At 40.4% G+C, this 24,190-nt stretch overlaps 3 long non-coding RNA genes across 3 annotated transcripts; all 3 read left to right on the forward strand.

Moving 5' to 3' along the window:
• Positions 1 to 412: 412 nt before the first annotated feature.
• Positions 413 to 2,855, forward strand: LOC123512399. The gene is made up of 2 exons (XR_006677088.1): positions 413 to 470; positions 2,705 to 2,855. It is a non-coding gene; the product is annotated as an uncharacterized LOC123512399 (long non-coding RNA).
• A 14,601-nt stretch (positions 2,856 to 17,456) lies between these two features.
• LOC123512396 lies at positions 17,457 to 19,978 on the forward strand. The gene is made up of 3 exons (XR_006677085.1): positions 17,457 to 17,518; positions 18,545 to 18,595; positions 19,626 to 19,978. It is a non-coding gene; the product is annotated as an uncharacterized LOC123512396 (long non-coding RNA).
• A 1,451-nt stretch (positions 19,979 to 21,429) lies between these two features.
• Positions 21,430 to 23,294, forward strand: LOC123512398. Its single transcript, XR_006677087.1, has 2 exons — positions 21,430 to 21,536; positions 23,118 to 23,294. It is a non-coding gene; the product is annotated as an uncharacterized LOC123512398 (long non-coding RNA).
• Positions 23,295 to 24,190: the final 896 nt, after the last annotated feature.

Raw genomic sequence — 24,190 nt, forward strand, 5'->3', positions numbered from 1 at the left:
ATGAAATGATTTACGTAATTTAGCCGAGTCACCCCCGCTCCCGTTCTCTTGTGATGACCACAGCCCAGGTGGTGACTCATCATAGCCCCGGGCTGCCGCCTCTTTTCCAAACCCGCAGTTCGTCAATATTTTGCCTAATATCTGGTGATTCCTGCGTGTTTTCGTGTGTTTCTGGGTTCAGGTGTGTAGATACTAGTAGCAGAAGGAAGTAGAAAGGAGAAATAAAGGAGGATAAGAAGGAAGGAAGGAGAAAGAGAGAAGGAAGAGGAGGAGAAGCCAAGTCACAATACTTAAGTCACCCACCTTATCCTCAATATTTTGTCTAATATCTTGTGTTTTGATGTGTTTCTAGGCTCAGACGTCAAGACGGAAGCAACAGAAGGAAGAAGAAGGAGAAACAAAGAAGGAGGACGAAGAAGAAACGAGAAATAGAGGTGGAATAGGAGAAGGAGCCAAGGTGTAATATTTAGGTAAGTGTCCCTTTTAATCCTAACGTTCTTTATAATGCATAGTGTTGGATTTGGGACACATTTGGGACGTTTTAAGTGTGTTGCAGGGTGTTTGGGCGTATTATAAGGGTGTTTTGGGTATATATCGTGTGTATTTGACGTGCCTTGAGTGTGGTGTGGAGGTGTATTTGAGTACTGGCATGTTTTGAGTGGGTTCTGGGGCAATTTGAGGTGTTGCATGGTGTTTTGAGTGTGTTTTGGGGCAGTTTTGAGTGTTTTAAGTGATTTCGGTGTGTACTGGGTGTATATAGTGCGTTTTGGGTGTATTTTCCGGCATTTTGATGTGTTGCAAGGTGTTTTGAGTGTATTTTGGGGTAGTTCTGAGTTTTTTAAGGTGTGTGGGTGTTTGTTAGGGGTGTTTTGGGTGTGTGTGAGGGTGATTTGGTGTATAATTGGTGTTTCTAGTAAGTTTTAGGAGTGTTTGGGTGCATTATGAGGTGGCAGGGTGGTGGATAGGGTGTATCGTGTCAAACAGGTGTACTAGCAGTGTGTCGTGTCAAGGGCTGGTCTGATGGACGTCTGGTTTTTATTATTATTATTATTTATTTTTATCTTATTCTTGTTTTTTTTTTTTGTTATGTTTAATTGTTGCCTATTGTGACCTTACCTGACCTTACTGTGACCTAATCTATCCACTGTTAGGCCTATGAGTATAAATGAGGCCGCGCGTACTGTAGTATACCCATCCACCATTTTTAAAAAGTCTCAGAAATCGAGTTCAAAGTTTTTTTTTTTTTTTTCTTTAAAGATCGATATCATGAAGAGTATTACACCTAGGGCAATGGGGTTTGCATCATCCTGAAGCCTATCATCTCTACTTTGCTCCATCAACTTTTTGTTAAGATGCACTCCCCCTCCCCCCCATCATTAACCAAAAAAGACGAGGAATTGGCAAAAAAGTTTTCATTTTATGCAAGAACCATTACACCTGGCAGAGGTTAGCGTGTTCTTTTATGTTGTACAATGATGGTGAGTGTCAATAGAGTGTTTGATAATGATTTTGTTAAGCTATTGCCATAAAATATTTTTTTATAATTTATTTTCTGAATGTTATAAATATGTTAAGAGCAACACGTGCTGCATGGCAAGCTTGTAAGCAAAAACTCAAGCTCGGGACGAGAGCGGGAGTAATACTATAGCTTGCACTAGAGGCTGGGGACGAGACTATTCACGCTGCTTATGTCGCATGGGTATACTTTAGCATGCGCGAAAAGCAGGCTGCTTTGTCTATTGTCACGGGAATGGCGCTTGTGTATACTTTACCTCGCGCACTGCATAAAAATACGTGTGTAGAGTGCTAAAGACGTAAACCCAAGAAATTTCTATTGGGTTTTTCGCGTATATTATCTTGTATTTCTTCACATCCACCTCGTCCACATGAAAGTATATGGTCTGATTGACCGTGTGATAGCATTATCTCAAATTTGAGCAGGATGGCGCTTGGGTATACTATAGCACGCGGGGCCTCAAATATAACCTCATAGGCCTACCTACATTCTGTCTTAAGGTTATTATTAATTTTTCACTTGTGATGTGGGCCGTGAGAGTGTGTAGTGTGTGTGTGTGTGTGTGTGGTGTGTAGTCACGTGGTGTATGGTGTGTGTGTGTGTGTGTGTGTGTGTGTGTGTGTGTGTGTGTGTGTGTGTGTGTGTGTGTGTGTGTGTGTGTGGTGTGTGTAGTGGCGTGTGGTATGTGTAGTGGTGTGTGGTGTGTTGGTTCTTACTGCAGTAACACCAAAGGCATGATCTTGAAATGTTTGGAAATTATTGTGTTTCTTGTTAGGTTAGGTTAGGTGTAGGCCTATTGGAAATGAAAAATAGGTTAGGTTAGATATAGGCCTATCAGAAATGAATAATAGGTTAGGTTAGTTGTAGGCCTATCGGAAATTGATAATAGCCTTTTATTATTAATTTCCGCGAGAATATGTCGAGTGTGTGTGTGTGTGTGTGTGTGTGTGTGTGTGTGTGTGTGTGTGTGTGTGTGTGTGTGTGTGTTGCTTTAAATATAAATAAACTGTGTGACCCTCTACCCCTTCCCCATCTCTCCTCCAATAACTGCCCCTCCCTCTGCCACCCACAATCTCTCCCCCAAGTCAGTGTGTAAAAATTTTAATAGTATTTCACCTTAATCTATTACTTGACCCCTCTCTCCCCCCCCCTGTCTTGCCCCCAACTAATGACCTCTCTCCCCCACAGGTACAGGATGGCCAGGCGGGTGTTGCGGAAGACCAGCGGGCGAGGTCACAAGTGGAAGAAAGGTCACAGCTGTGTGTCCAACCCCGAGGTCACCAAGCACTGCCAAGCTGCCAGAGAGAGAGAGAGAGAGAGAGAGAGAGAGAGAGAGAGAGAGAGAGAGAAAAAACTATGACATGATATTTTTTTCAGTAATTCCCCGCCCATCCCAGCCTAACCTAGTGCAACAACCCCAGTACTATTCCCTCCCTCTCTTCTGCAGTTCCATTCATGTTTTTCAATGTGTTTCTAATATTTTTCTTGTTTTCTCTTACTTTTTCAACAATTTAAGGGCATGCTGTGATCCAGATCTGAAAAACTGATTTCAAAACAAAATTATAGAATTTATGACTTGAAATTTTGAGGATATTGTAAGCTATTGGTTGTCTTTGAAGTATTTACCTTGTTGTATTGATATGATAATCCAAATATCTTAATTATGTGTTTTTAAGGGTTCAGATTTTCCTGTATAATCACTTCCAGATCTTTTTCCTCTTTAGTCTTCATTATTTTTTCCTCTCCCATCAAATAGTTCCATACCGGTCTTCTCTTACTCTTTCCTAGTTCCATTACATGACATTTGTTGACATTAAACTCCAATTTCCACTTGTTGCTCCACTCATAGATCTTGTTTATATCTTTCTGTAACAGCAAACAGTCCTCCCTGGTTTTGATAACTCTTAGCAGCTTTGCATCATCACCAAACATATTAATATAATTGATTATCATAATGTGAATGTCGTTTACATAAATCTGAAACATAATGGGGGCTAACACTGACCTTGTGGCACTCTGCTGGTTACTTAACCCCAAGATGAGTATGTATCTCTGATCACAGTTCTCATTTCCCTATCCTTCAAATAATCTCTTGTCCATTGGAGCAAGGTTCCTCACAGTCCTCCTATGTTCTCTAGTTTCCAAAGTAGTCTTCCATGCGGGACTTTATCGTCTGTTTGGGTGTGTTTTGAGGTGTGTTAAAAACACGTGTGACTGAAATTAGTTATTTTAAAATATAGGTTATGTTGCCACAATTTTCAACGCCCACATGTGGCTTTTGATAAGGTAGATATCAATGTAATCTGTCAATACAGCCATCAAACCTCCCTTCAAAACCCGTGTGATTCTGATTTGTAAAGCGCAGGGCACACACATTTTTGGGGGTTGGTTTTTGCGGGTGATTGAAATAGTAGTGTTGAAACAAGTGTCTTTTAGAAATACAACTTAGGCGACCACTGGTTTTCAAAGTCCACAGTTAGGAGGAAGTTTGTTCTTAAGAGTGTTTCTGCTTTTGATTTGATAAATATCATGTTACTCTGTCAATAGATCATTAAAAACTGGAGGGGTTTGGCTGTGTTTCTGGGGCGTTTGGGGTGAAAGAGTGTGTTTTTGTGGGGTTTGGGTGTGTTTTGTGGTGCTTGAGTGTTTTGGGTGGTTTGGGGATATTTGGATGTGTGTTTTGGGTGTTTAGGAGTGTTTTGAGTGTGCTTTGGGTGTGTTTAGGGTGTGTTTGGTGGTGTTTGAATGTGTTTGGGTGATATTTAGAGGTGTGTCTCATCTGCATGTTGAAACACACCAAAACACACTCTAAGCTTACCAAAACACCCCACAAGACCTCAAAACACACCAAAGCACACTATAAGCATGCCAAAAACACCCCAGAAGACCTCAAAACACCCCAAAACACACCAAAGCACACACTGAACACAACATAAACACCACAGAACACTCAAAACCCCAAAACACACCAAAGCACACACTGAACACAACATAAACACCACAGAACACTCAAAACACCACAGAACAAAACACACCAAAACATTCCCAAAACACACTCGTTTTCAAGCTAACCTAATCTAACAGCCCATAACCACTCCTTCTCTCTCCCACAGATTTGAACCTTGTGTTTTGTAGTTTTGAATGTTTTTCTTTTTTTTTTACATTATTCGTGTGTTTTAATGGTTTTATTTAATGTTTCCGTATGTTTTTCATTCTTCCTGTGTTTTGGTGTTTTTTAATGTTTCCCTTCGTTTTTCTTACATTTCGTTAGGTTTTTTCTAATTTTTTTTGACAATTTAAGCCTCCTTTCCAAGCTCAGCAAAGCTAGCCTAACCAGACACCCCCAAACCACTCGCTCTCTCTCTCCTGCAGGCCATGAGGGAGGCGGTGGAGGTGTGGGGGTCCAGCACGCCATCACAGACAACCTGCGGTTCATGCTTGGGATGGGACACACTGGGACAGCCTCGGACCGTTGGTGGGAGCAAGACAAGGCTGTGGCAATTTTGCCACTCAGACCTGTTGCCATGTTACTATTATTGCACATCCTAAGGAAGTGTGTGGATGTGTGCATATGTGTGTTTACCTAGTAGTATTGTACAGGGTTCGAGCGGGCCTCGTAGCGTCCTGTCTCCATGTCTCCAATTTTTTCCTTAAAGTTATGCACATTATGTGGTGTAACAACTTCACCGCTCAATGCATTCCACTTTTCCACCGTTCTATGAGGAAAACTATTTTCCAATATCCTTCACACACTGCCTCATCCTGATCTTCTTTACATGTCCTCTTGTCCTTCCATCTTCTGTCAGTCACCAGCACCAGGTCTTCCTTGTCTATTTTGTTCAATGCCATTGACTATCTTGTACATTGTTATTAGGTCCCCTCATTCTCTTCTATCTTGTAAGGTTGGCAGTCACATTTCCTTCAGCCATTCTTTGTATATTAGGTCCTTTAGTTCTGGCACCATCTTTTAGCAATCTTCTGTATCTGTTCTAATCTTCTTATATCCTTTTCAGAACTCGTGGAGACCACACCACAGCTGCATATTCCAGCCTTGGGCGTATCATGCTTGTGATGATTTTTTCATCATATCTTTGTCCATGAATTGAAATGTCATTCTTATATTTGTCAACATTTTACATGATAATCCAAATATCTTGCTTATGTGTTTTTTGGGTTCAGATTTTCCTGTATAATCACTCCCAGATCTTTTTCCTCTTTAGTCTTCATTATTTGTTCCTTATCCATCAGGTAGTTCCATACTGGTCTTCTCTTACTCTTTCTTAGTTCCATTACGTGACATTTCTTGGCATTAAACTCCAATTTCCACTTCCTGCTCCATTCATAGATCTTGTTTATATCTTCCTGTAACAGCAAAACGTCCTCCCTGGTTTTGATAACTCTTAGCAGCTTTGCATCATCAGCAAATAGATTAATATAACTGTTTACCCCATTGTGAATGTCGTTTACATAAATCTGGAACATAATGGGGGCTAACACTGACCCTTGTGGCACTCCGCTAGTTACTTTACCCCAAGTTGAGTATGTATCTCTGATCACAGTTCTCATTTCCCTGTCCTTCAAATAATCCCTTATCCATTCTGATAAGGTTCCTTACAGTCCTCCTATGTTCTCTAGTTTCTAAAGTAATCTTTCATGAGGGACTTTATCAAAAGCTTTCTTCATGTCCTGGTATACTGTGTCCACCATCCGTCTCTGCTTTCCAGTCCTTCTGTAACTCTGGAGTAGAAGCTTAATAAGTTTGATACACATGACCGTCCTGTCCTGAACCCAAATTGTCTGTTCTATATGACTTTTTCTTCTTCCAGATGTTTAACCCATTTTCTTTGATAATTATTTGACACAACTTCCCCAAAATGCTTGTAAGTGACGCTGGTCTGTAGTTTAGTGGTTCAGTTGCCTTTCTTCCTTTAAATATCGGTATTACCTTGGCTGTCTTCCATTCTAGTGGAACTTTCACTTCATTTAGTGAACTTGTAATTATTTCCCAAATTGGTGTGTGTGTGTTTACCTAGTTGTATTTTACGGGAGGGGAGCCTATGGTGGTGTTGTCCCGTCTGTGTATCTCACAGTGTCTAATTTTGTGTTGAAGTGGTGGTGGTGGACTTTGCACACACCACCTCTCTGTCCAGTCCGTTCCATATATCTATCACTCTATGGGGGAAGCTGTTTTCTTGAAGTCTCTTCTGTAGTTGTCTTTTGTGAGTTTTAGTCCATGTCCTCTTGTGTCCCTTGTGTCCCTCTTCAGCAGGTCCATCCTATCAGGAAGCTCCATATTATTCATTATTCTGTAGATGGTCAACAGGTGGCCTCTTTCTCTTCTCTGCTCCAGTGTTGGTCAGTCCAGTCTCTTTTCATACGTAAGAGCCGACAAGGTTGGGGCCAGTTTGGTGGCCGCTCTTTGTAGCCTTTCAATTTTGGTGATATTCTTCCTGGTGTGAGGTGACCACAGTACTGCTGCATACTCCAGTCGTGGTCTGATCAAGGATGCCAATAACTTTTCACCATATCTTCATCAATATATGTGAATGCAATGGTAATATTTCTCAGTAAGTTGTAGGTCTCACCAACAATTTGATTGATATGTTTATTGGGGGACATTTCCTTTGTTATGAGAACTCCCAGGTCCTTTTCACTTTCCACCTTCTTAATCTTCTCTTCTCCAAGTTTGTATTGTCTTGTTATCCTATTTTTGCTCTCCCCAAATTCCATTATGCTACATTTGTTAATGTTGAATTCCATCTCCCATCTTTTCCTCCATTCCCATAGTCTATCTAAGTCCTGCTGTAGAGTTCCACCATCATCGTGCGAGCCAACTTTCTTCAAAAGTTTTGTGTCGTCTGCAAAGAAACTCGTGTATCTTTAATTTGTGTATGGGTGACTTTTGACGTGCTGGAACGCATTCCTTACTATTACATGTTGTAATGGGTTCGGTATACGGTAATTTTGATTTACGGTGAGGTTTTCAGGAACGCATATGTACCGTATAACGAGGACTTACTGTATATTGTTATGATATTGTATTGATTTCAGCTTCAATATGGCCTGTGAAGGAAAAGGTATGTAATCTATTTTCTGTATAGCATGTTTATTGTTAAGTCCTCGTTTGTTAGTGTGTCGTGCATGAATACTTTTTTTCAAGCTAACAATTAGTCGTATGTTGTATCCATGGTGGTGTTTGCTTGATTTAGGTTGAACCAATACTAAAGTGTGCTTATTGTGTTGTACAGTTTTGTGCATGAGAAGTGAATGTTATTACCTTTAGGTTTTCCTATTACACTTGTGTGTAGTTTGTATTGCTTTGCTTTACATTGTTTTTGCTTTGCCTCACTGATTATATTCATATCCTTGACCAAATATACTTTATTGCCAGTCTAACTGGTTTTCATGAATGGAAAGACAATGGTATGATTTTTTTTTCTGAATTGAAACATGTTTGTTTGCATTGATGTAGGATACCTAGCTATGTGTTAAAATGCTTAATGTATATTTGACTTGCTTGTGTGACGTCTCTGCTTTCCATACTCTTTAGTGATATTTTGGCTGTAGCTAGGGCTTACAAACACGTGGGTATTCCCACAAAACCACCCCCACCTGCTTCTAGGTGCTTAAACATGCATCTTTTATTTAGTAACTTTGAATGGTGATATGCTTATTGTGTTAGTTTCAACGCTGATATATAATGCTAATAATGTCTGAGGTCTGTGGTAATGGTGTATGCTCTGTTGTGGCATCTTGCATAGTTGATGTGATCAACTATGTAGCTTTTGTCTGCATGTACACCAATTTACTTTTCTCTATATATACCTTACTTCTTTTTCTTGTTACATTTATTGTGTATGCTTCAAAAACTGAAATTCACTCAACATGCTGTGTTCCATTATAATCATTAGTGACTCAAGTATTTTCTGTTCTGTGAAACTAAGCCCCTCCTACACGTCATTCCTACCCATTATCCTGATAATTACTCAAATGTCAATTTTTCACTGCTTAACTTTTTTCAAAGTAATCCCTTTGGAAGAGAATTAAGGGTTAAGACACATATCAAACTAAGTTGGGCCTCCCACCTTGTTATTATTTTGTGAGAGCCCTTTGTTTGTTTGTGTGTTGCCTTAGGTTAACACCTTTATCATGTAAGACACAGTTTCCCTTACAGTTTTGATCATCATTAGGATTGAGAGACTAGAGTACCCTGACTTATAGTTTTGTCTTCAACATTTTTAGAACAATGATAACAACAATAATTATGATGAGACACAGCATGATTAATACATTGAAGTATTCATTATTGTTTAAATATCATATTTAGATACTAAACATGAAATAAAAACACAAATAAACCATTGTTTTTTCTGCTACCTTTATTATAAGTGTTGACTCAACACACTACAAAAAGGTACATACACACATACTGTGTATGTACCTTTGGGCATGTGTATATTGGACTAAGGACTCCACTCTGGTTTTCCAAGCTTAAAGACTTCCTCAGAGGAGACTGCACCTTGAAACCAAACCTGTGCTGTTCTATTGTACAAATAGTCCCTGATCCATCCTAATAATCTATCATCAATATATGTGAATGCAATGGTAATATTTCTCAGTAAGTTGTAGGTCTCACCAACAATTTGATTGAAATATTTATTGGGGGACATTTCCTTTGTTATGAGAACTCCCAGGTCCTTTTCACTTTCCACCTTCTTAATCTTCTCTTCTCCAAGTTTGTATTGTCTTGTTATCCTATTTTTGCTCTTGCCAAATTCCATTATGCTACATTTTTTAATGTTGAATTCCATCTCCCATCTTTTCCTCCATTCCCATAGTCTATCTAAGTCCTGCTGTAGAGTTCCACCATCATCGTGCGAGCCAACTTTCTTCAAAAGTGTTGTGTCGTCTGCAAAGAAACTCGTGTATCTTTAATTTGTGTATGGGTGACTTTTGACGTGCTGGAACGCTTTCCTTACTATTACATGTTGTAATGGGTTCGGTATACGGTAATTTTGACTTACGGTGAGGTTTTCAGGAACGCATATGTACCGTATAACGAGGACTTACTGTATATTGTTATGATATTGTATTGATTTCACCTTCAATATGGCCTGTGAAGGAAAAGGTATGTAATCTATTTTCTGTATAGCATGTTTATTGCTAAGTCCTCGTTTGTTAGTGTGTCGTGCATGAATACTTTTTTTCAAGCTAACAATTAGTCGTATGTTGTATCCATGGTGGTGTTTGCTTGATTTAGGTTGAACCAATACTAAAGTGTGCTTATTGTGTTGTACAGTTTTGTGCATGAGAAGTGAATGTTATTACCTTTAGGTTTTCCTATTACACTTGTGTGTAGTTTGTATTGCTTTGCTTTACATTGTTTTTGCTTTGCCTCACTGATTATATTCATATCCTTGACCAAATATACTTTATTGCCAGTCTAACTGGTTTTCATGAATGGAAAGACAATGATATGATTTTTTTTTTCTGAATTGAAACATGTTTGTTTGCATTGATATAGGATACCTAGCTATGTGTTTAAATGCTTAGTGTATATTTGACTTGCTTGTGTGACGTCTCTGCTTTCCATACTCTTTAGTGATATTTTGGCTGTAGCTAGGGCTTACAAACACGTGGGTATTCCCACAAAACCACCCCCACCTGCTTCTAGGTGCTTAAACATGCATCTTTTATTTAGTAACTTTGAATGGTGATATGCTTATTGTGTTAGTTTCAACGCTGATATATAATGCTAATAATGTCTGAGGTCTGTGGTAATGGTGTATGCTCTGTTGTGGCATCTTGCATAGTTGATGTGATCAACTATGTAGCTTTTGTCTGCATGTACACCAATTTACTTTTCTCTATATATACCTTACATCTTTTTCTTGTTACATTTATTGTGTATGCTTCAAAAAACTGAAATTCACTCAACATGCTGTGTTCCATTATAATCATTAGTGACTCAAGTATTTTCTGTTCTGTGAAACTAAGCCCCTCCTACACGTCATTCCTACCCATTATCCTGATAATTACTCAAATGTCAATTTTTCACTGCTTAACTTTTTTCAAAGTAATCCCTTTGGAAGAGAATTAAGGGTTAAGACACATATCAAACTAAGTTGGGCCTCCCACCTTGTTATTATTTTGTGAGAGCCCTTTGTTTGTTTGTGTGTTGCCTTAGGTTAACACCTTTATCATGTAAGACACAGTTTCCCTTACAGTTTTGATCATCATTAGGATTGAGAGACTAGAGTACCCTGACTTATAGTTTTGTCTTCAACATCTTTAGAACAATGATAACAACAATGATTATGATGAGACACAGCATGATTAATACATTGAAGTATTCATTATTGTTTAGTTATCATATTTAGATACTAAACATGAAATAAAAACACAAATAAACCATTGTTTTTTTCTGCTACCTTTATTATAAGTGTTGACTCAACACACTACAAAAAGGTACATACACATATACTGTGTATGTACCTTTGGGCATGTGTATATTGGACTAAGGACTCCACTCTGGTTTTCCAAGCTTAAAGACTTCCTCAGAGGAGACTGCACCTTGAAACCAAACCTGTGCTGTTCTATTGTACAAATAGTCCCTGATCCATCATAATAATCTACCTTTTACACCTTTGAGAATGAGTTCCTCCATAATAACATCTTTGTTGGCCCCGTCGAAGGCACCCTTGAGATCAACGAAAGCTCTAAGGCTAGTATTAACGCCATGGCCACTAGGTATACGATAAAACAGGGTTCTCAACCTTTTTATCGTTAAGAACCCCCTGAGTTATAAGACCATCTACCAGTACCCCCAGTATTGTCACATGGAACATGGAACTCAATATGCAATGGCACTGCAAAGGATTTTATTAGATCAGCCATCTAAGTACCCCTGGAAATCTTCTTATGAACCCCCTGTGGTTTCGCGCTGTCAGGATGGCCACTGTCCATGAGCTAACATCATTAGATCTCTATGACGCTGAAGACGTCTATGCAGAACGGTTTGGTTGGCAATAGACAATCTCATTATCAGACTGATTTCTAAGTTATGAAAATAATCTCATTTATGGGGCTTCATAGGTTCATGGTGTCTTGTAGTCTACTTACTAACCTAGAAGGAAAGAAAATATCAAACTAACTTCGAGCTATCAATTGAGGAAGAAGTAATCTTTGTTCCAGGAATAGAGCAAGATGGTATATAAAAAACACAATGCATAGTTATAACCTAACTCTACTATTATAGCGTTTTTTGTCGTAGATACATGTTTAGAGATACTTTACCTATCTTGATATCTCCTTATGTGACAAAAGAATATCCAAAAATATACGATATGCAGTTGACCATCTTTTCTATGAAATATTACGATATCTGTTGAATCTGGCAACTTCAACGGGAGTTTGGGTCCTCTCCTAGTGTTTCCTTATGATTGGAACATTGATATTTACACGTCATTGTGATCAGGGAAATAAAGAAAACTAAGTTTGCTTTTTTCTAAGAGCATGAAATAGAAAAATTTATGTTTACAAGTGGCAGTTTATGTATAAGACACGCAAACCTGTGTGCACTCATCCACTCTATCCAGAAGCTTAACTAATTTTCAAAAGTTCCCCAATAGCTACACAACTACCATTGGTCTACTGTTTATATCCAGTTACCTACAAACACGTACACATTCAAGGCAGCAACATGCAAAGTACACTAAATACTCCGGAGCAAAGCTGCCTCACCTTGTTTCATTAATCAGCTAACTCTTGCACACTTTCACACCAAAGCTATTTTTCATTTACCATCGACGATTTTATATTCGAATCAAAATTAAAACGACGATTGAGAACTTTCGGCCTAAAGATGTTTGAGGGCCGTGACGGCCTTGGGCGCCGCACGGGGGAAGGAGGTGGCCGTCGGGTCCGGCCTGGGGCCCAAGGCAGGAACTGGCTGCAGGTCCTGCTTTTCCTTGGTGGCCTCAAGCTTCACTACTAGTCGTCCACTTGCAGCGCATCACACTAGGCAAGGGTCGCCATAAGCAAGAGATCAATGTCTACCACTCACCGGATGGTACCGTGAGGGCCCTAAAGGGTGATAAGGGCTCCTTGCATAGAATATGATGGTGAGTGGTGTGTACGGGACCTCTGCTTATAATGACACCGGGCTGAACAACTCGCCATGAACGAGGGCACGCTGTGCGCCATGAGCCAGGCACTGACAGTACCAGTGGTCCTTTACGTTAGGTTAGGTTAGGTTAGATTAGGTTAGGTTAGGTTAGGTTAGGTAAAAAGGACTCACTTCATGACAGCGTTTGGGGAGTGGTGTGTGGCGGGTCATTGCTCATGGCGACCTGTGTGAGGCATTGCAAGGTTGCATCGTCACTGCTCTCATAACCACGGGACTGGGGTTGACCCTTTCTGGGTAAAAAGTTTCGTCCCAGTACCTGTGTAGGTAATAATACTTTGGATCGTTTCGCCATCGCCATCGCCGCACCGTTAGCCTCGATAAACGGATCGTTATCCTCAACAAACACATCTGTACCGTGGACACTGGAATCGCAACCTGTCGTGGAATCCCATTGTTAGCGTGGACTCATTTTCCTTCGCGGCTTCAAGCTCACTGATTGTTGTCAACTTGCAGCGCCTCATACTAGGCAAGGCGTCGCCTTAAGCAGGGTGCCGTGTCTACCGTCCATCAGATGATGCCGTGAGGGGCCTTTAAGGGGTGATAAGGGCTCCTTGCATAGAGTCTGGTGGTGAGTGGTGTGTACAGGACCTCTGCTTATAATGACATCGGGCTGAACAACTCGCCATGAACGAGGGCACGCTGTGCGCCATGAGCCAGGCACTGACCGTACCAGTGGTCCTTTACGGGGTGAAAAGGACTCACTGACAGTGTTTGGGGAGTGGAGTGTGGCGGGTTATGCTCATGGCTACCCGTGTGAGGCGCAGTAAGGTGGCAGCGTCACTCTCCTCGCACTCACGGGTCTGGGGTGAACTCTTACGGGGTGAAAGGGTTCGCCCCAGTACCTGTGTAGGCAAGTGAACTTCAATTGCGTCGCAGTGAGGTGGCAGCGCCACTCTCCTCGCACCTAAGGGTGTGGGATGGATCCTTACGGGGTGAAAGGGTTCATCCCAGCACCTGTGTAGGCAAGTGGACTTCAATTGCAGCGCAGGAAGGTGGCAGCGTCACTTTACTCGCACTCAAGGGTGTTGGGTGGATCCTTACGGGGTGAAAGGGTTCGTCCCAGTACCTGTGTAGGCAAGTGGACTTCAATATTGTGTCTTGAAATCGCATCGTGAGGACTGGAACCGCATCGACATCGTGGAAACCCGCATCGTTCCGTGGAAACTGGAATTGCATCTTGATCGTGGAAACTCGCATTATTATCTTGGAAACTGGAAGGGCATCTTTATCATGGAAAGGCATCGTCATTTTGGAAACTTGCATCGCTATCGAGGAAACTGGAATGCCATTGTTATCTTGGAAACTCGGAGCGCTATCGAGGAATCTGGAATCAAATCTTATCGTACACACTGTTATCGTGGAAGCTCTCGTGATCGTCGTTCGTTTCGTTATCTCTGAATTACTTAATTAGTCTTGGTATTATTATTAGCCTCCGTAATAATAGAGATGTTGGTCATTTTATCTTATCTCTTTTACTGTATTTTTTTTCAGGGTACAGTTTAGTGTTCTTCAACCTTTTCTAAATTCGTGCACCTTTTCGAGAAGCAAGGAGGACTATAAAAGAAATGCATCAATATTCGTAATTTTCCCTACTTTAAGACTGAAAATCGATAGATAACATTATTGAATATCTACCTGAAGCTACAGTTTTTTAGTCCTAAACAGTCGCTATATAGAGCGAAATGTACTATAACAAAATGCCACATCTCAAACACATTAGGCCCGTGTTCCGTCGGAGTGTAATATATTACTATTGTGAATAAATCGCAATACTTTGATTAATATCAATAGGAGAGGACCCAAACTGTCACAATTTCAGTGTTCGCAGGAGAGAGTCAGTATCGTCTCGCGGTACAGAGTAATCGTCTCTAAACACTGTATTACGATGTATCTATTGATTTGCCAGGGTTTTACTCCTACCAGTATTTTTCTGTTCTTATTCTACCATGGTATTTCTTTATAGTTACTTGAGTTTATACGACTGACATCATAATATAGAGCAAAACATAATTGTCTGGTGTACCAAGATCTTTCATTTCTAGAGACTTAATTAAATACAGCACGGAACCTTAACACATTTCACCTCGCTTCTGCACAGGTTAATTCTTCTTCTTCTCAACTTTTTTAATGTGATGTACCCCTCGAAGTCTTTCAGTATTGATCACGTACCCCTTACCCACAATGCAGCGTCAGGAAGGGTAACAATAAATGCATGGTTTATTGACTTAGTTTATTAAGTTTAAATTGTGTTATATATGTGGAGCAGACACAATTTTTAATTAATATTAGTATGTTTCTATGAGGTAGTGTCGATAGGAACTGGTACCTCACAGGGAGACACTATATGTGACTAACATGCAATGCATTTACCAAAAAGGAACTATATCAGACAATTTTCGATCATTATGGCAGTGAACTAGTGTTGCTTCCAGCTAGTTGCAACTTATAACTAGTAACAGTGATAAATAAGTCACTGTGTGTGTGAATAACATATAAGATAAGAAATCGGAGCAAATATTATAGGTTTGCAAGGTTGTATGGCAACTGTAATCCAAGAGAGCTTCCTCTCAAGTGATATAACTCCAAGAGTTTCCTTGTTAACGTTGTTAACGTGTCCTGGTTCTAGTGAAGGACACATTGTATACTACAAACGAATTTGCTGCTATTTAAAACTGAAGCATTTTGAGAAACCCGCCACGTACCCCAAAAATTCCTCTCACGTACCCCTGGGGGTACGCGTACCCTAGGTTGAGAACCCCTGCGATAAAAGATGATTAGAACATGGCTAAGGGAGCTGGCGTTGGGTAGCCTGTATTGGCACGCGGACACCACCACCACAACCCGGCCAAACCTCCCAAATTTTCCCTAATATCTCTTATTCTTGGTCCACGCAGGATGTACCGGTGTCCCAAGCTGTTGGATGTCCTGTGTTATGTACAAAATGGCACCTTTCAGCTTAAAAGGCCACAATACCTGAAGCGAGAATAACCATTATGTCCCATTAATAACAGCTGTAGTAATGGGGAGTTATCATTGACATTTGTGTACCGTACAGACAGCACAACCTTCACGCACATACAGTGGTGGTGGCGCTGGTGGTGCCGTCTGTGTGTTTACTGCTCAGTATATCTACGCACCCAGACGCATTCACGCACAGCCATAGATACTCAAAACACACACACAGAACCAAGCTAAATACACACACACACAATGAAGTGAAGTGTTACCATATTCCCAGGCAGTTTTTAGCAGCACAAGCGGCAAGACAAGAGTGAACCAGCAGTGCAAGGCAAGCCACCCTGACCTGCAGCCTTCACCACACCCCTCCTTCACTTACTCAAGGTGTGTTTAAGGCCATTCGCTTATCTTGGGCCTCCATTTACCTACGGGAGTGAAAATACCTCGAACTGTACCCAGATTTGTAAAGGTGATTAGGTAAACAAGCGGTCATAGAGGCAAGTTGTGTATATTCGCCGTTGTTATTTGCGTCCTTCACTCACATACAGTGAGCCAAACATGTGCCAGAGTGCACCCACCAGTCTACTATTTCATCTCCCATGGTCATTTCTTCCCGACATAGCTTCATTTTGTTGTGGTGAGATTTTAAAGGCAACATATGGACCCGCGCCGCCGCTGTTCCCGCCTCCAGGTCCCCGGATGTTACCTACCCCTCCGGTCCCCCGCCATACTCCCCCCCTGGCAGCCTGCTCGGTCCAATACTTTTTTCTAATATTTCGTGAGAGTAATATTACGCTTCCATGGTGTGTTTTTATGGTTTGTATAAATGTTTCGTTGTGTTTGAAGTGTGTTGCGCGCCTGTGTTGGGTAAATATGTGGCGTTTAGTGGTGTTTTATGGCGTGTGTTAAAGGCTTTTCAACGGTCAAAATTTTCCTCTCGAATTTTGAGGTTTCTTATTTGAAGGTATAAGTGGGCCTTTGTGGTATCAAAGGATCGGCTGTCCTGTTTTAAGCGTGAAATCAATCTATTGAGTGAAATATGTGGACTTTGAAATGGTGTTTGGTGGTGTTGAAAAACGTCTTATTTTTCTTTATTTTATTTGGTGACGTTTGTGGTTCTCGGTGTAACTCGCTGTGGAATGCCTTGAAAGATACCTCACACTCCCTCAAATGTGGTAAAACACTCGCCAAGTGAAAATGGCTTGACTTTGCAGGGCGTTTTAGCAGATTTATGAGTTTGAATGTTGTTTTATATTTAGCATACTTAATTTAGACATTTTTTGAAAACTAGTTAAGCTGGAGTTGTTTTGATATTTTTAAACTTAGTTTTACTATTTATCACGTCATAAAATAACAAGCACTCGGCCGTGGCTTCGTTTTTTCTAAAAGTCATTTTTAAAATGAAATGATGTACGTAATTTAGCCGAGTCACCCCGCTCCCGTTCTCTTGTGATGACCACAGCCCAGGTGGTGACTCATCATAGCCCCGGGCTGCCGCCTCTTTTCCAAACCCGCAGTTCGTCAATATTTTGCCTAATATCTGGTGATTCCTGCGTGTTTTCGTGTGTTTCTGGGTTCAGGTGTGTAGATACTAGTAGCAGAAGGAAGTAGAAAGGAGAAATAAAGGGGGATAAGGAGGAAGGAAGGAGAAAGAGAGAAGGAAGAGGAGGAGAAGCCAAGTCACAATACTTAAGTCACCCACCTTATCCTCAATTTTTTGTCTAATATCTTATGTTTTGATGTGTTTCTAGGCTCAGACGTCAAGACGGAAGAAGAAGGAGAAACAAAGAAGGAGGACGAAGAAGAAACGAGAAATAGAGGCGGAATAGGAGAAGGAGCCAAGGTGTAATATTTAGGTGAGTGTCCCTTTTAATCCTAACGTTCTTTATAATGCATAGTATTGGATTTGGGACACATTTGGGGCGTTTTAAGTGTGTTGCAGGGTGTTTGGGTGTATTATAAGGGTGTTTTGGGTATATATCGTGTGTATTTGACGTGCCTTGAGTGTGGTGTGGAGGTGTATTTGAGTACTGGCATGTTTTGAGTGGGTTTTGGGGGCAATTTGAGGTGTTGCATGTTTTGAGTGTGTTTTGTGGCAGTTTTGAGTGTTTTAAGTGATTTCGGTGTGTACTGGGTGTATATAGTGCGTTTTGGGTGTATTTTCCGGCATTTTGATGTGATGCAAGGTGTTTTGAGTGTATTTTGGGGTAATTCTGAGTGTTTTAAGGTGTGTGGGTGTTTGTTAGGGGTGTTTTGGGTGTGTGTGAGGGTGATTTGGTGTATATTTGGTGTTTCTAGTAAGTTTTAGGAGTGTTTGGGTTTTGTGTGTTTTTGGGCCTTTTTGGGTGTTTATTAGCGATGTTAGTGAGAGCGCCGCTTTTTATCCATCCAAAAGTCCCGCGCAGAGTTCCATTCCAAGTCTACAATTAAATCTAGATATATGTAACCTAAATACTCCTTGAAATTGAATCACTAATACTACAAAGAACACCGCCATTAATTTAGAACAGACATTTTTATTAGATCATCTTCAGTGGAAAGCTAAAATTAATCTTGTCATTGGGAAAATATATATATAAAAAAAATTGAAATACCAAATAAATATTAATAAAAGTTATATAAAAATAACAATTATTAATTATCTAGGTATTTTATTACACTACAAAGCTTTTAAGATTGAAAAATATAAATAAATAACAATGACCTCCCTGGACCAAGACAGAACAAGAAATCAGCACTAGCAAATAAATAAAATAAAAAATCACAGAACCGATATTAACAAAAGTAAAAGAAAAATAACTCACATTAATTATCTACATATTTTATTATACTACATTACTTAAAATTACAAAAAATAATAAAAATAACGATAACCTCCCCAGAGCAAGACGGGCCAAGAGGTCAGCACGTGTTGTGGAGAGCCAGAGTGAAAGGTGCGTATCAGTATTCACTCACTTTTCTTACTATTACTGTTACTATTACTACTGCAGGGGTAGGGGAGCGTGAGGGCGTGGCAGGGTGGTGGGTAGGGTGTATCGTGTCAAACAGGTGTACTAGCAGTGTGTCGTGTCAAGGGTTGGTCTGATGGACGTCTGGTTTTTATTATTATTATTATTTATTTTTATCTTATTCTTGGTGTTTTTTTGTTATGTTTAATTGTTGCCTATTGTGACCTTACCTGACCTTACTGTGACCTAATCTATCCACTGTTAGGCCTATGAGTATAAATGAGGCCGCGCGTACTGTAGTATACCCATCCACCATTTTTAAAGTCTCAGAAATCGAGTTCAAAGTTTTTTTTTTTTTTCTTTAAAGATCGATATCATGAAGAGTATTACACCTAGGGCAATGGGGTTTGCATCATCCTAAAGCCTATCATCTCTACTTTGCTCCATCAACTTTTTGTTAAGATGCACTCCCCCTCCCCCCCATCATTAACCAAAAAAGACGAGGAATTGGCAAAAAAGTTTTCATTTTATGCAAGAACCATTACACCTGGCAGAGGTTAGCGTGTTCGAAATGAAAAATAGGTTAGGTTAGATATAGGCCTATCAGAAATGAATAATAGGTTAGGTTAGTTGTAGGCCTATCGGAAATTGATAATAGCCTTTTATTATTAATTTCCGCGAGAATGTCTCGAGTGTGTGGTGTGTGGTGTGTTGGTTCACACTGCAGTAACACCAACTGTGTGTGTGTGTGTGTGTGTGTGTGTGTGTGTGTGTGTGTGTGTGTGTGTGTGTGTGTTTGTTGCGTTAAATATAAATAAACTGTGTGACCCCCTGCCCCCTTCCCCATCTCTCCTCCAATAACTGCCCCCCCCCCTCTGCCCCCCACAATCTCTCCCTCAAGTCAGTGTGTAAAAATTTTAATAGTATTTCACCTTAATCTATTACTTGACCCCCCTCTGCCACCCACAATCTCTCCCCCTGTCTCCCCTCCAACTAATGACCTCCCTCCCCACAGGTACAGGATGGCCAGGCGGGGGTTGCGGAAGACCAGCGGGCGAGGTCACAAGTGGAAGAAAGGTCACAGCTGTGTGTCCAACCCCGAGGTCACCAAGCACTGCCAAGCTGAGAGAGAGAGAGAGAGAGAGAGAGAGAGAGAGAGAGAGAGAGAGAGAGAGAGAGAGAAAAAGCTATGACATGATATTTTTTTCAATAATTCCCCGCCCATCCCAGCCTAACCTAGTGCAACAACCCCAGTACTATTCCCTCCCTCTCTTCTGCAGTTCCATTCATGTTTTTCAATGTTTTTCTAATATTTTTCTTGTTTTCTCTTACTTTTCAACAATTTAAGTGCATGCTGTGATCCAGATCTGAAAAAACTGATTTCAAAACAAAGTTATAGAATTTATGACTTGAAATTTTGAGGATATTGTAAGCTATTGGTTGTCTTTGAAGTATTTACCTTGTTGTATTGATATGATAATCCAAATATCTTACTTATGTGTTTTAGGGTTCAGATTTTCCTGTATAATCACTCCCAGATCTTTTTCCTCTTTAGTCTTCATTATTTTTTCCTCTCCCATCAAATAGTTCCATACCGGTCTTCTCTTACTCTTTCCTAGTTCCATTACATGACATTTGTTGACATTAAACTCCAATTTCCACTTGTTGCTCCACTCATAGATCTTGTTTATATCTTTCTGTAACAGCAAACAGTCCTCCCTGGTTTTGATAACTCTTAGCAGCTTTGCATCATCACCAAACATATTAATATAATTGATTATCATAATGTGAATGTCGTTTACATAAATCTGAAACATAATGGGGGCTAACACTGACCCTTGTGGCACTCTGCTGGTTACTTAACCCCAAGATGAGTATGTATCTCTGATCACAGTTCTCATTTCCCTATCCTTCAAATAATCTCTTGTCCATTGGAGCAAGGTTCCTCACAGTCCTCCTATGTTCTCTAGTTTCCAAAGTAGTCTTCCATGCGGGACTTTATCAAAAGGCTTTTTCATGTCCAGGTATACTGTGTCCACCATCCGTCTCTGCTTTCCAGTCCTTCTGTAACTCTGGAGTAGAAGCTTAATAAGTTTGATACACATGACTTCCGTGTCCTGAACCCAAATTGTCTTTTCAATATGACTTGTTCTTCTTCCAGATGTTTAACCCATTTTTCTTTGATAATGATTTCACACAACTTCCCCAAAACACTTCTAAGTGACACTGGTCTGTAGGTTAGTGGTTCAGTTGCCTTTCCTCTTTTAAATATCAGTATTACATTAGCTCTCTTCCATTCTAGTGGAACTTTCCCTTCATTTAGTGAACTTGTAATTATTTCCCAAATTGGTGTGTGTGTGTGTGTGTGTGTGTGTGTGTGTGTGTGTGTGTGTGTGTGTGTGTGTGTGTGTGTGTGTGTGTGTGTGTGTGTGTGTGTGTGTATTTAGCTAGTTGTAGTTTTCCAGGGCCTGGGCTTTATGCTGGTGTGGCCCCGTCTCCATATCTACACTTATCCAATTTTTCTTTCAAACTCTGCACACTCGTTGGTGACACCACTTCTTCACCCAAACTGTTCCACGTCTCAACACATCTTTGCAGGAAACTCTATTTTTTAACATCTCTCAGGCATCTTCCCTTCCTCAGCTTTTTACTATGCGATCTTGTTGTTTGAATGTCATATTCTTCTCTCAGTCTAACCTAACCTTGTCATTTTATTTATTTATTGATTTATTTTTAACAAACCTAATCTAACCTAACCAAACATTTGCAGGTCCGCAGAAAACGACACGCCGATTTATTTGAAGTCAAGGACGGAGATTAAACGGCCTTTGAAAACACCACACCCGTTTTGTCCACCGCCATCACCACCTTTTCCCAGATCAAGGACAAAGTGTATTACAGACTCACACATAAGGAAGAGGTGCATGTGAATGTGTTTGGGTGTGTTTTGGGTCTGTTTGGGTGTGTTTTGAGGTGTTTTGAGTGTGTTTGGTGTGTTTTGGGGTTCTTGGGTGCATTTGGGGTGTGTTTTGAGTGTGTTTAGATGTGTTTTGGTATGTTTGGGTATATTCAGGTGTGTTTGAGTGTGTTTGGGTGTGTTTTGAGTGTGTTTCATGTGTTTTTTATGCATTTGAATGTGTTTTTGGATATTACAAGTGTTTGGGTGCAGTTTTGGGTGTGTGTGTTTGTGTTTTTCAAAGTGTGTTATGATGCTAATGTATTTTAAGCTAACCTACCACCCAAGACTCTCTCTCTCTCTCTCTCTCTCTCTCTCTCTCTCTCTCTCTCTCTCTCTCTCTCTCTCTCTCTCTCTCTCTCTCTCTCTCTCTCTCTCTCTCTCTCTCTCTCTCTTTTGTAAGAGTTTTTGTGCTATTGATAGAGTAGATGTCATACTAATCTGTCAATAGAACCATCAAACTACCCTTAAAAACCCGTGTGACTGAAATTGGAGTCTTTTTTAAATATAGGTTATGTTGCCACAATTTTCAACGCCCACATATGGCTTTTGATAAGGTAGATATCAATGTAATCTGTCAATACAGCCATCAAACCTCCCTTCAAAACCCGTGTGATTCTGATTTGTAAAGCGCAGGGCACACACATTTTTGGTGGTTGGTTTTTGCGGGTGATTGAAATAGTAGTGTTGAAACAAGTGTCTTTTAGAAATACAACTTAGGCGACCACTGGTTTTCAAAGTCCACAGTTAGGAGGAAGTTTGTTCTTAAGAGTGTTTCTGCTTTTGATTTGATAAATATCATGTTACTCTGTCAATAGATCATTAAAAACTGGAGGGGTTTGGCTGTGTTTCTGGGGTGTTTGGGGTGAAAGAGTGTGTTTTTGTGGGGTTTGGGTGTGTTTTTGTGGTGTTTGAGTGTTTTTGGTGGTTTGGGGATATTTGGATGTGTGTTTTGGGTGTTTAGGAGTGTTTTGAGTGTGCTTTGGGTGTGTTTAGGGTGTGTTTGAATGTCTTTGGGTGATGTTTAGATGTGTCTCTCATCTGCATGTTGAAACACACCAAAAACACCCCAGAAGACCTCAAAACACACCAAAGCACACACTGAACACAACTTAAACACCACAGAACACTCAAAACACCCCAAAACACACCAAAGCACACACTGAACATAACTTAAACACCACAGAACACTCAAAACACCCCAAAACACACCAAAACATTCCCAAAACACACTCGTTTTCAAGCTAACCTAATCTAACAGCCCATAACCACTCCTTCTCTCTCTCCCACAGATTTGAACCTTGTGTTTTGAAGTTTTGAATGTTTTTTTTTTTTTTACATTATTCGTGTGTTTTAATGTTTTTTTAATGTTTCCGTATGTTTTCATTCATTCTTCCTGTGTTTTGGTGTTTTTTTAATGTTTCCCTTCGTTTTTCTTACATTTCGTTAGGTTTTTCTAATTTTTTTGACAATTTAAGCCTCCTTTCCAAGCTCAGCAAAGCTAGCCTAACCAGACACCCCCAAACCACTCTCTCTCTCTCTCTCCTGCAGGCCATGAGGGAGGCGGTGGAGGTGTGGGGGTCCAGCACGCCATCACAGACAACCTGCAGTTCATGCTTGGGATGGGACACACTGGGACAGCCTCGGACCGTTGGTGGGAGCAAGACAAGGCTGTGGCAATTTTGCCACTCAGACCTGTTGCCATGTTACTATTATTGCACATCCTAAGGAAGTGTGTGGATGTGTGCATATGTGTGTTTACCTAGTAGTATTGTACAGGGTTCGAGCGGGCCTCGTAGCGTCCTGTCTCCATGTCTCCAATTTTTTCCTTAAAGTTATGCACATTATGTGGTGTAACAACTTCACCGCTCAATGCATTCCACTTTTCCACCGTTCTATGAGGAAAACTATTTTCCAATATCCTTCACACACTGCCTCATCCTGATCTTCTTTACATGTCCTCTTGTCCTTCCATCTTCTGTCAGTCACCAGCACCAGGTCTTCCTTGTCTATTTTGTTCAATGCCATTGACTATCTTGTACATTGTTATTAGGTCCCCTCATTCTCTTCTATCTTGTAAGGTTGGCAGTCACATTTCCTTCAGCCATTCTTTGTATATTAGGTCCTTTAGTTCTGGCACCATCTTTTAGCACCATCTTCTGTCTGTATCTGTTCTAATCTTCTTATATCCTTTTCAGAACTCGTGGAGACCACACCACAGCTGCATATTCCAGCCTTGGGCGTATCATGCTTGTGATGATTTTTTCATCATATCTTTGTCCATGAATTGAAATGTCATTCTTATATTTGTCAACATTTTACATGATAATCCAAATATCTTGCCTATGTGTTTTTTGGGTTCAGATTTTCCTGTATAATCACTCCCAGATCTTTTTCCTCTTTAGTCTTCATTATTTGTTCCTTATCCATCAGGTAGTTCCATACCGGTCTTCTCTTACTCTTTCTTAGTTCCATTACGTGACATTTCTTGGCATTAAACTCCAATTTCCACTTCCTGCTCCATTCATAGATCTTGTTTATATCTTCCTGTAACAGCAAAACGTCCTCCCTGGTTTTGATAACTCTTAGCAGCTTTGCATCATCAGCAAATAGATTAATATAAC

This window comes from Portunus trituberculatus, chromosome 33, assembly GCF_017591435.1.
Source record: "Portunus trituberculatus isolate SZX2019 chromosome 33, ASM1759143v1, whole genome shotgun sequence".
Lineage (NCBI taxonomy): Eukaryota > Metazoa > Arthropoda > Malacostraca > Decapoda > Portunidae > Portunus > Portunus trituberculatus.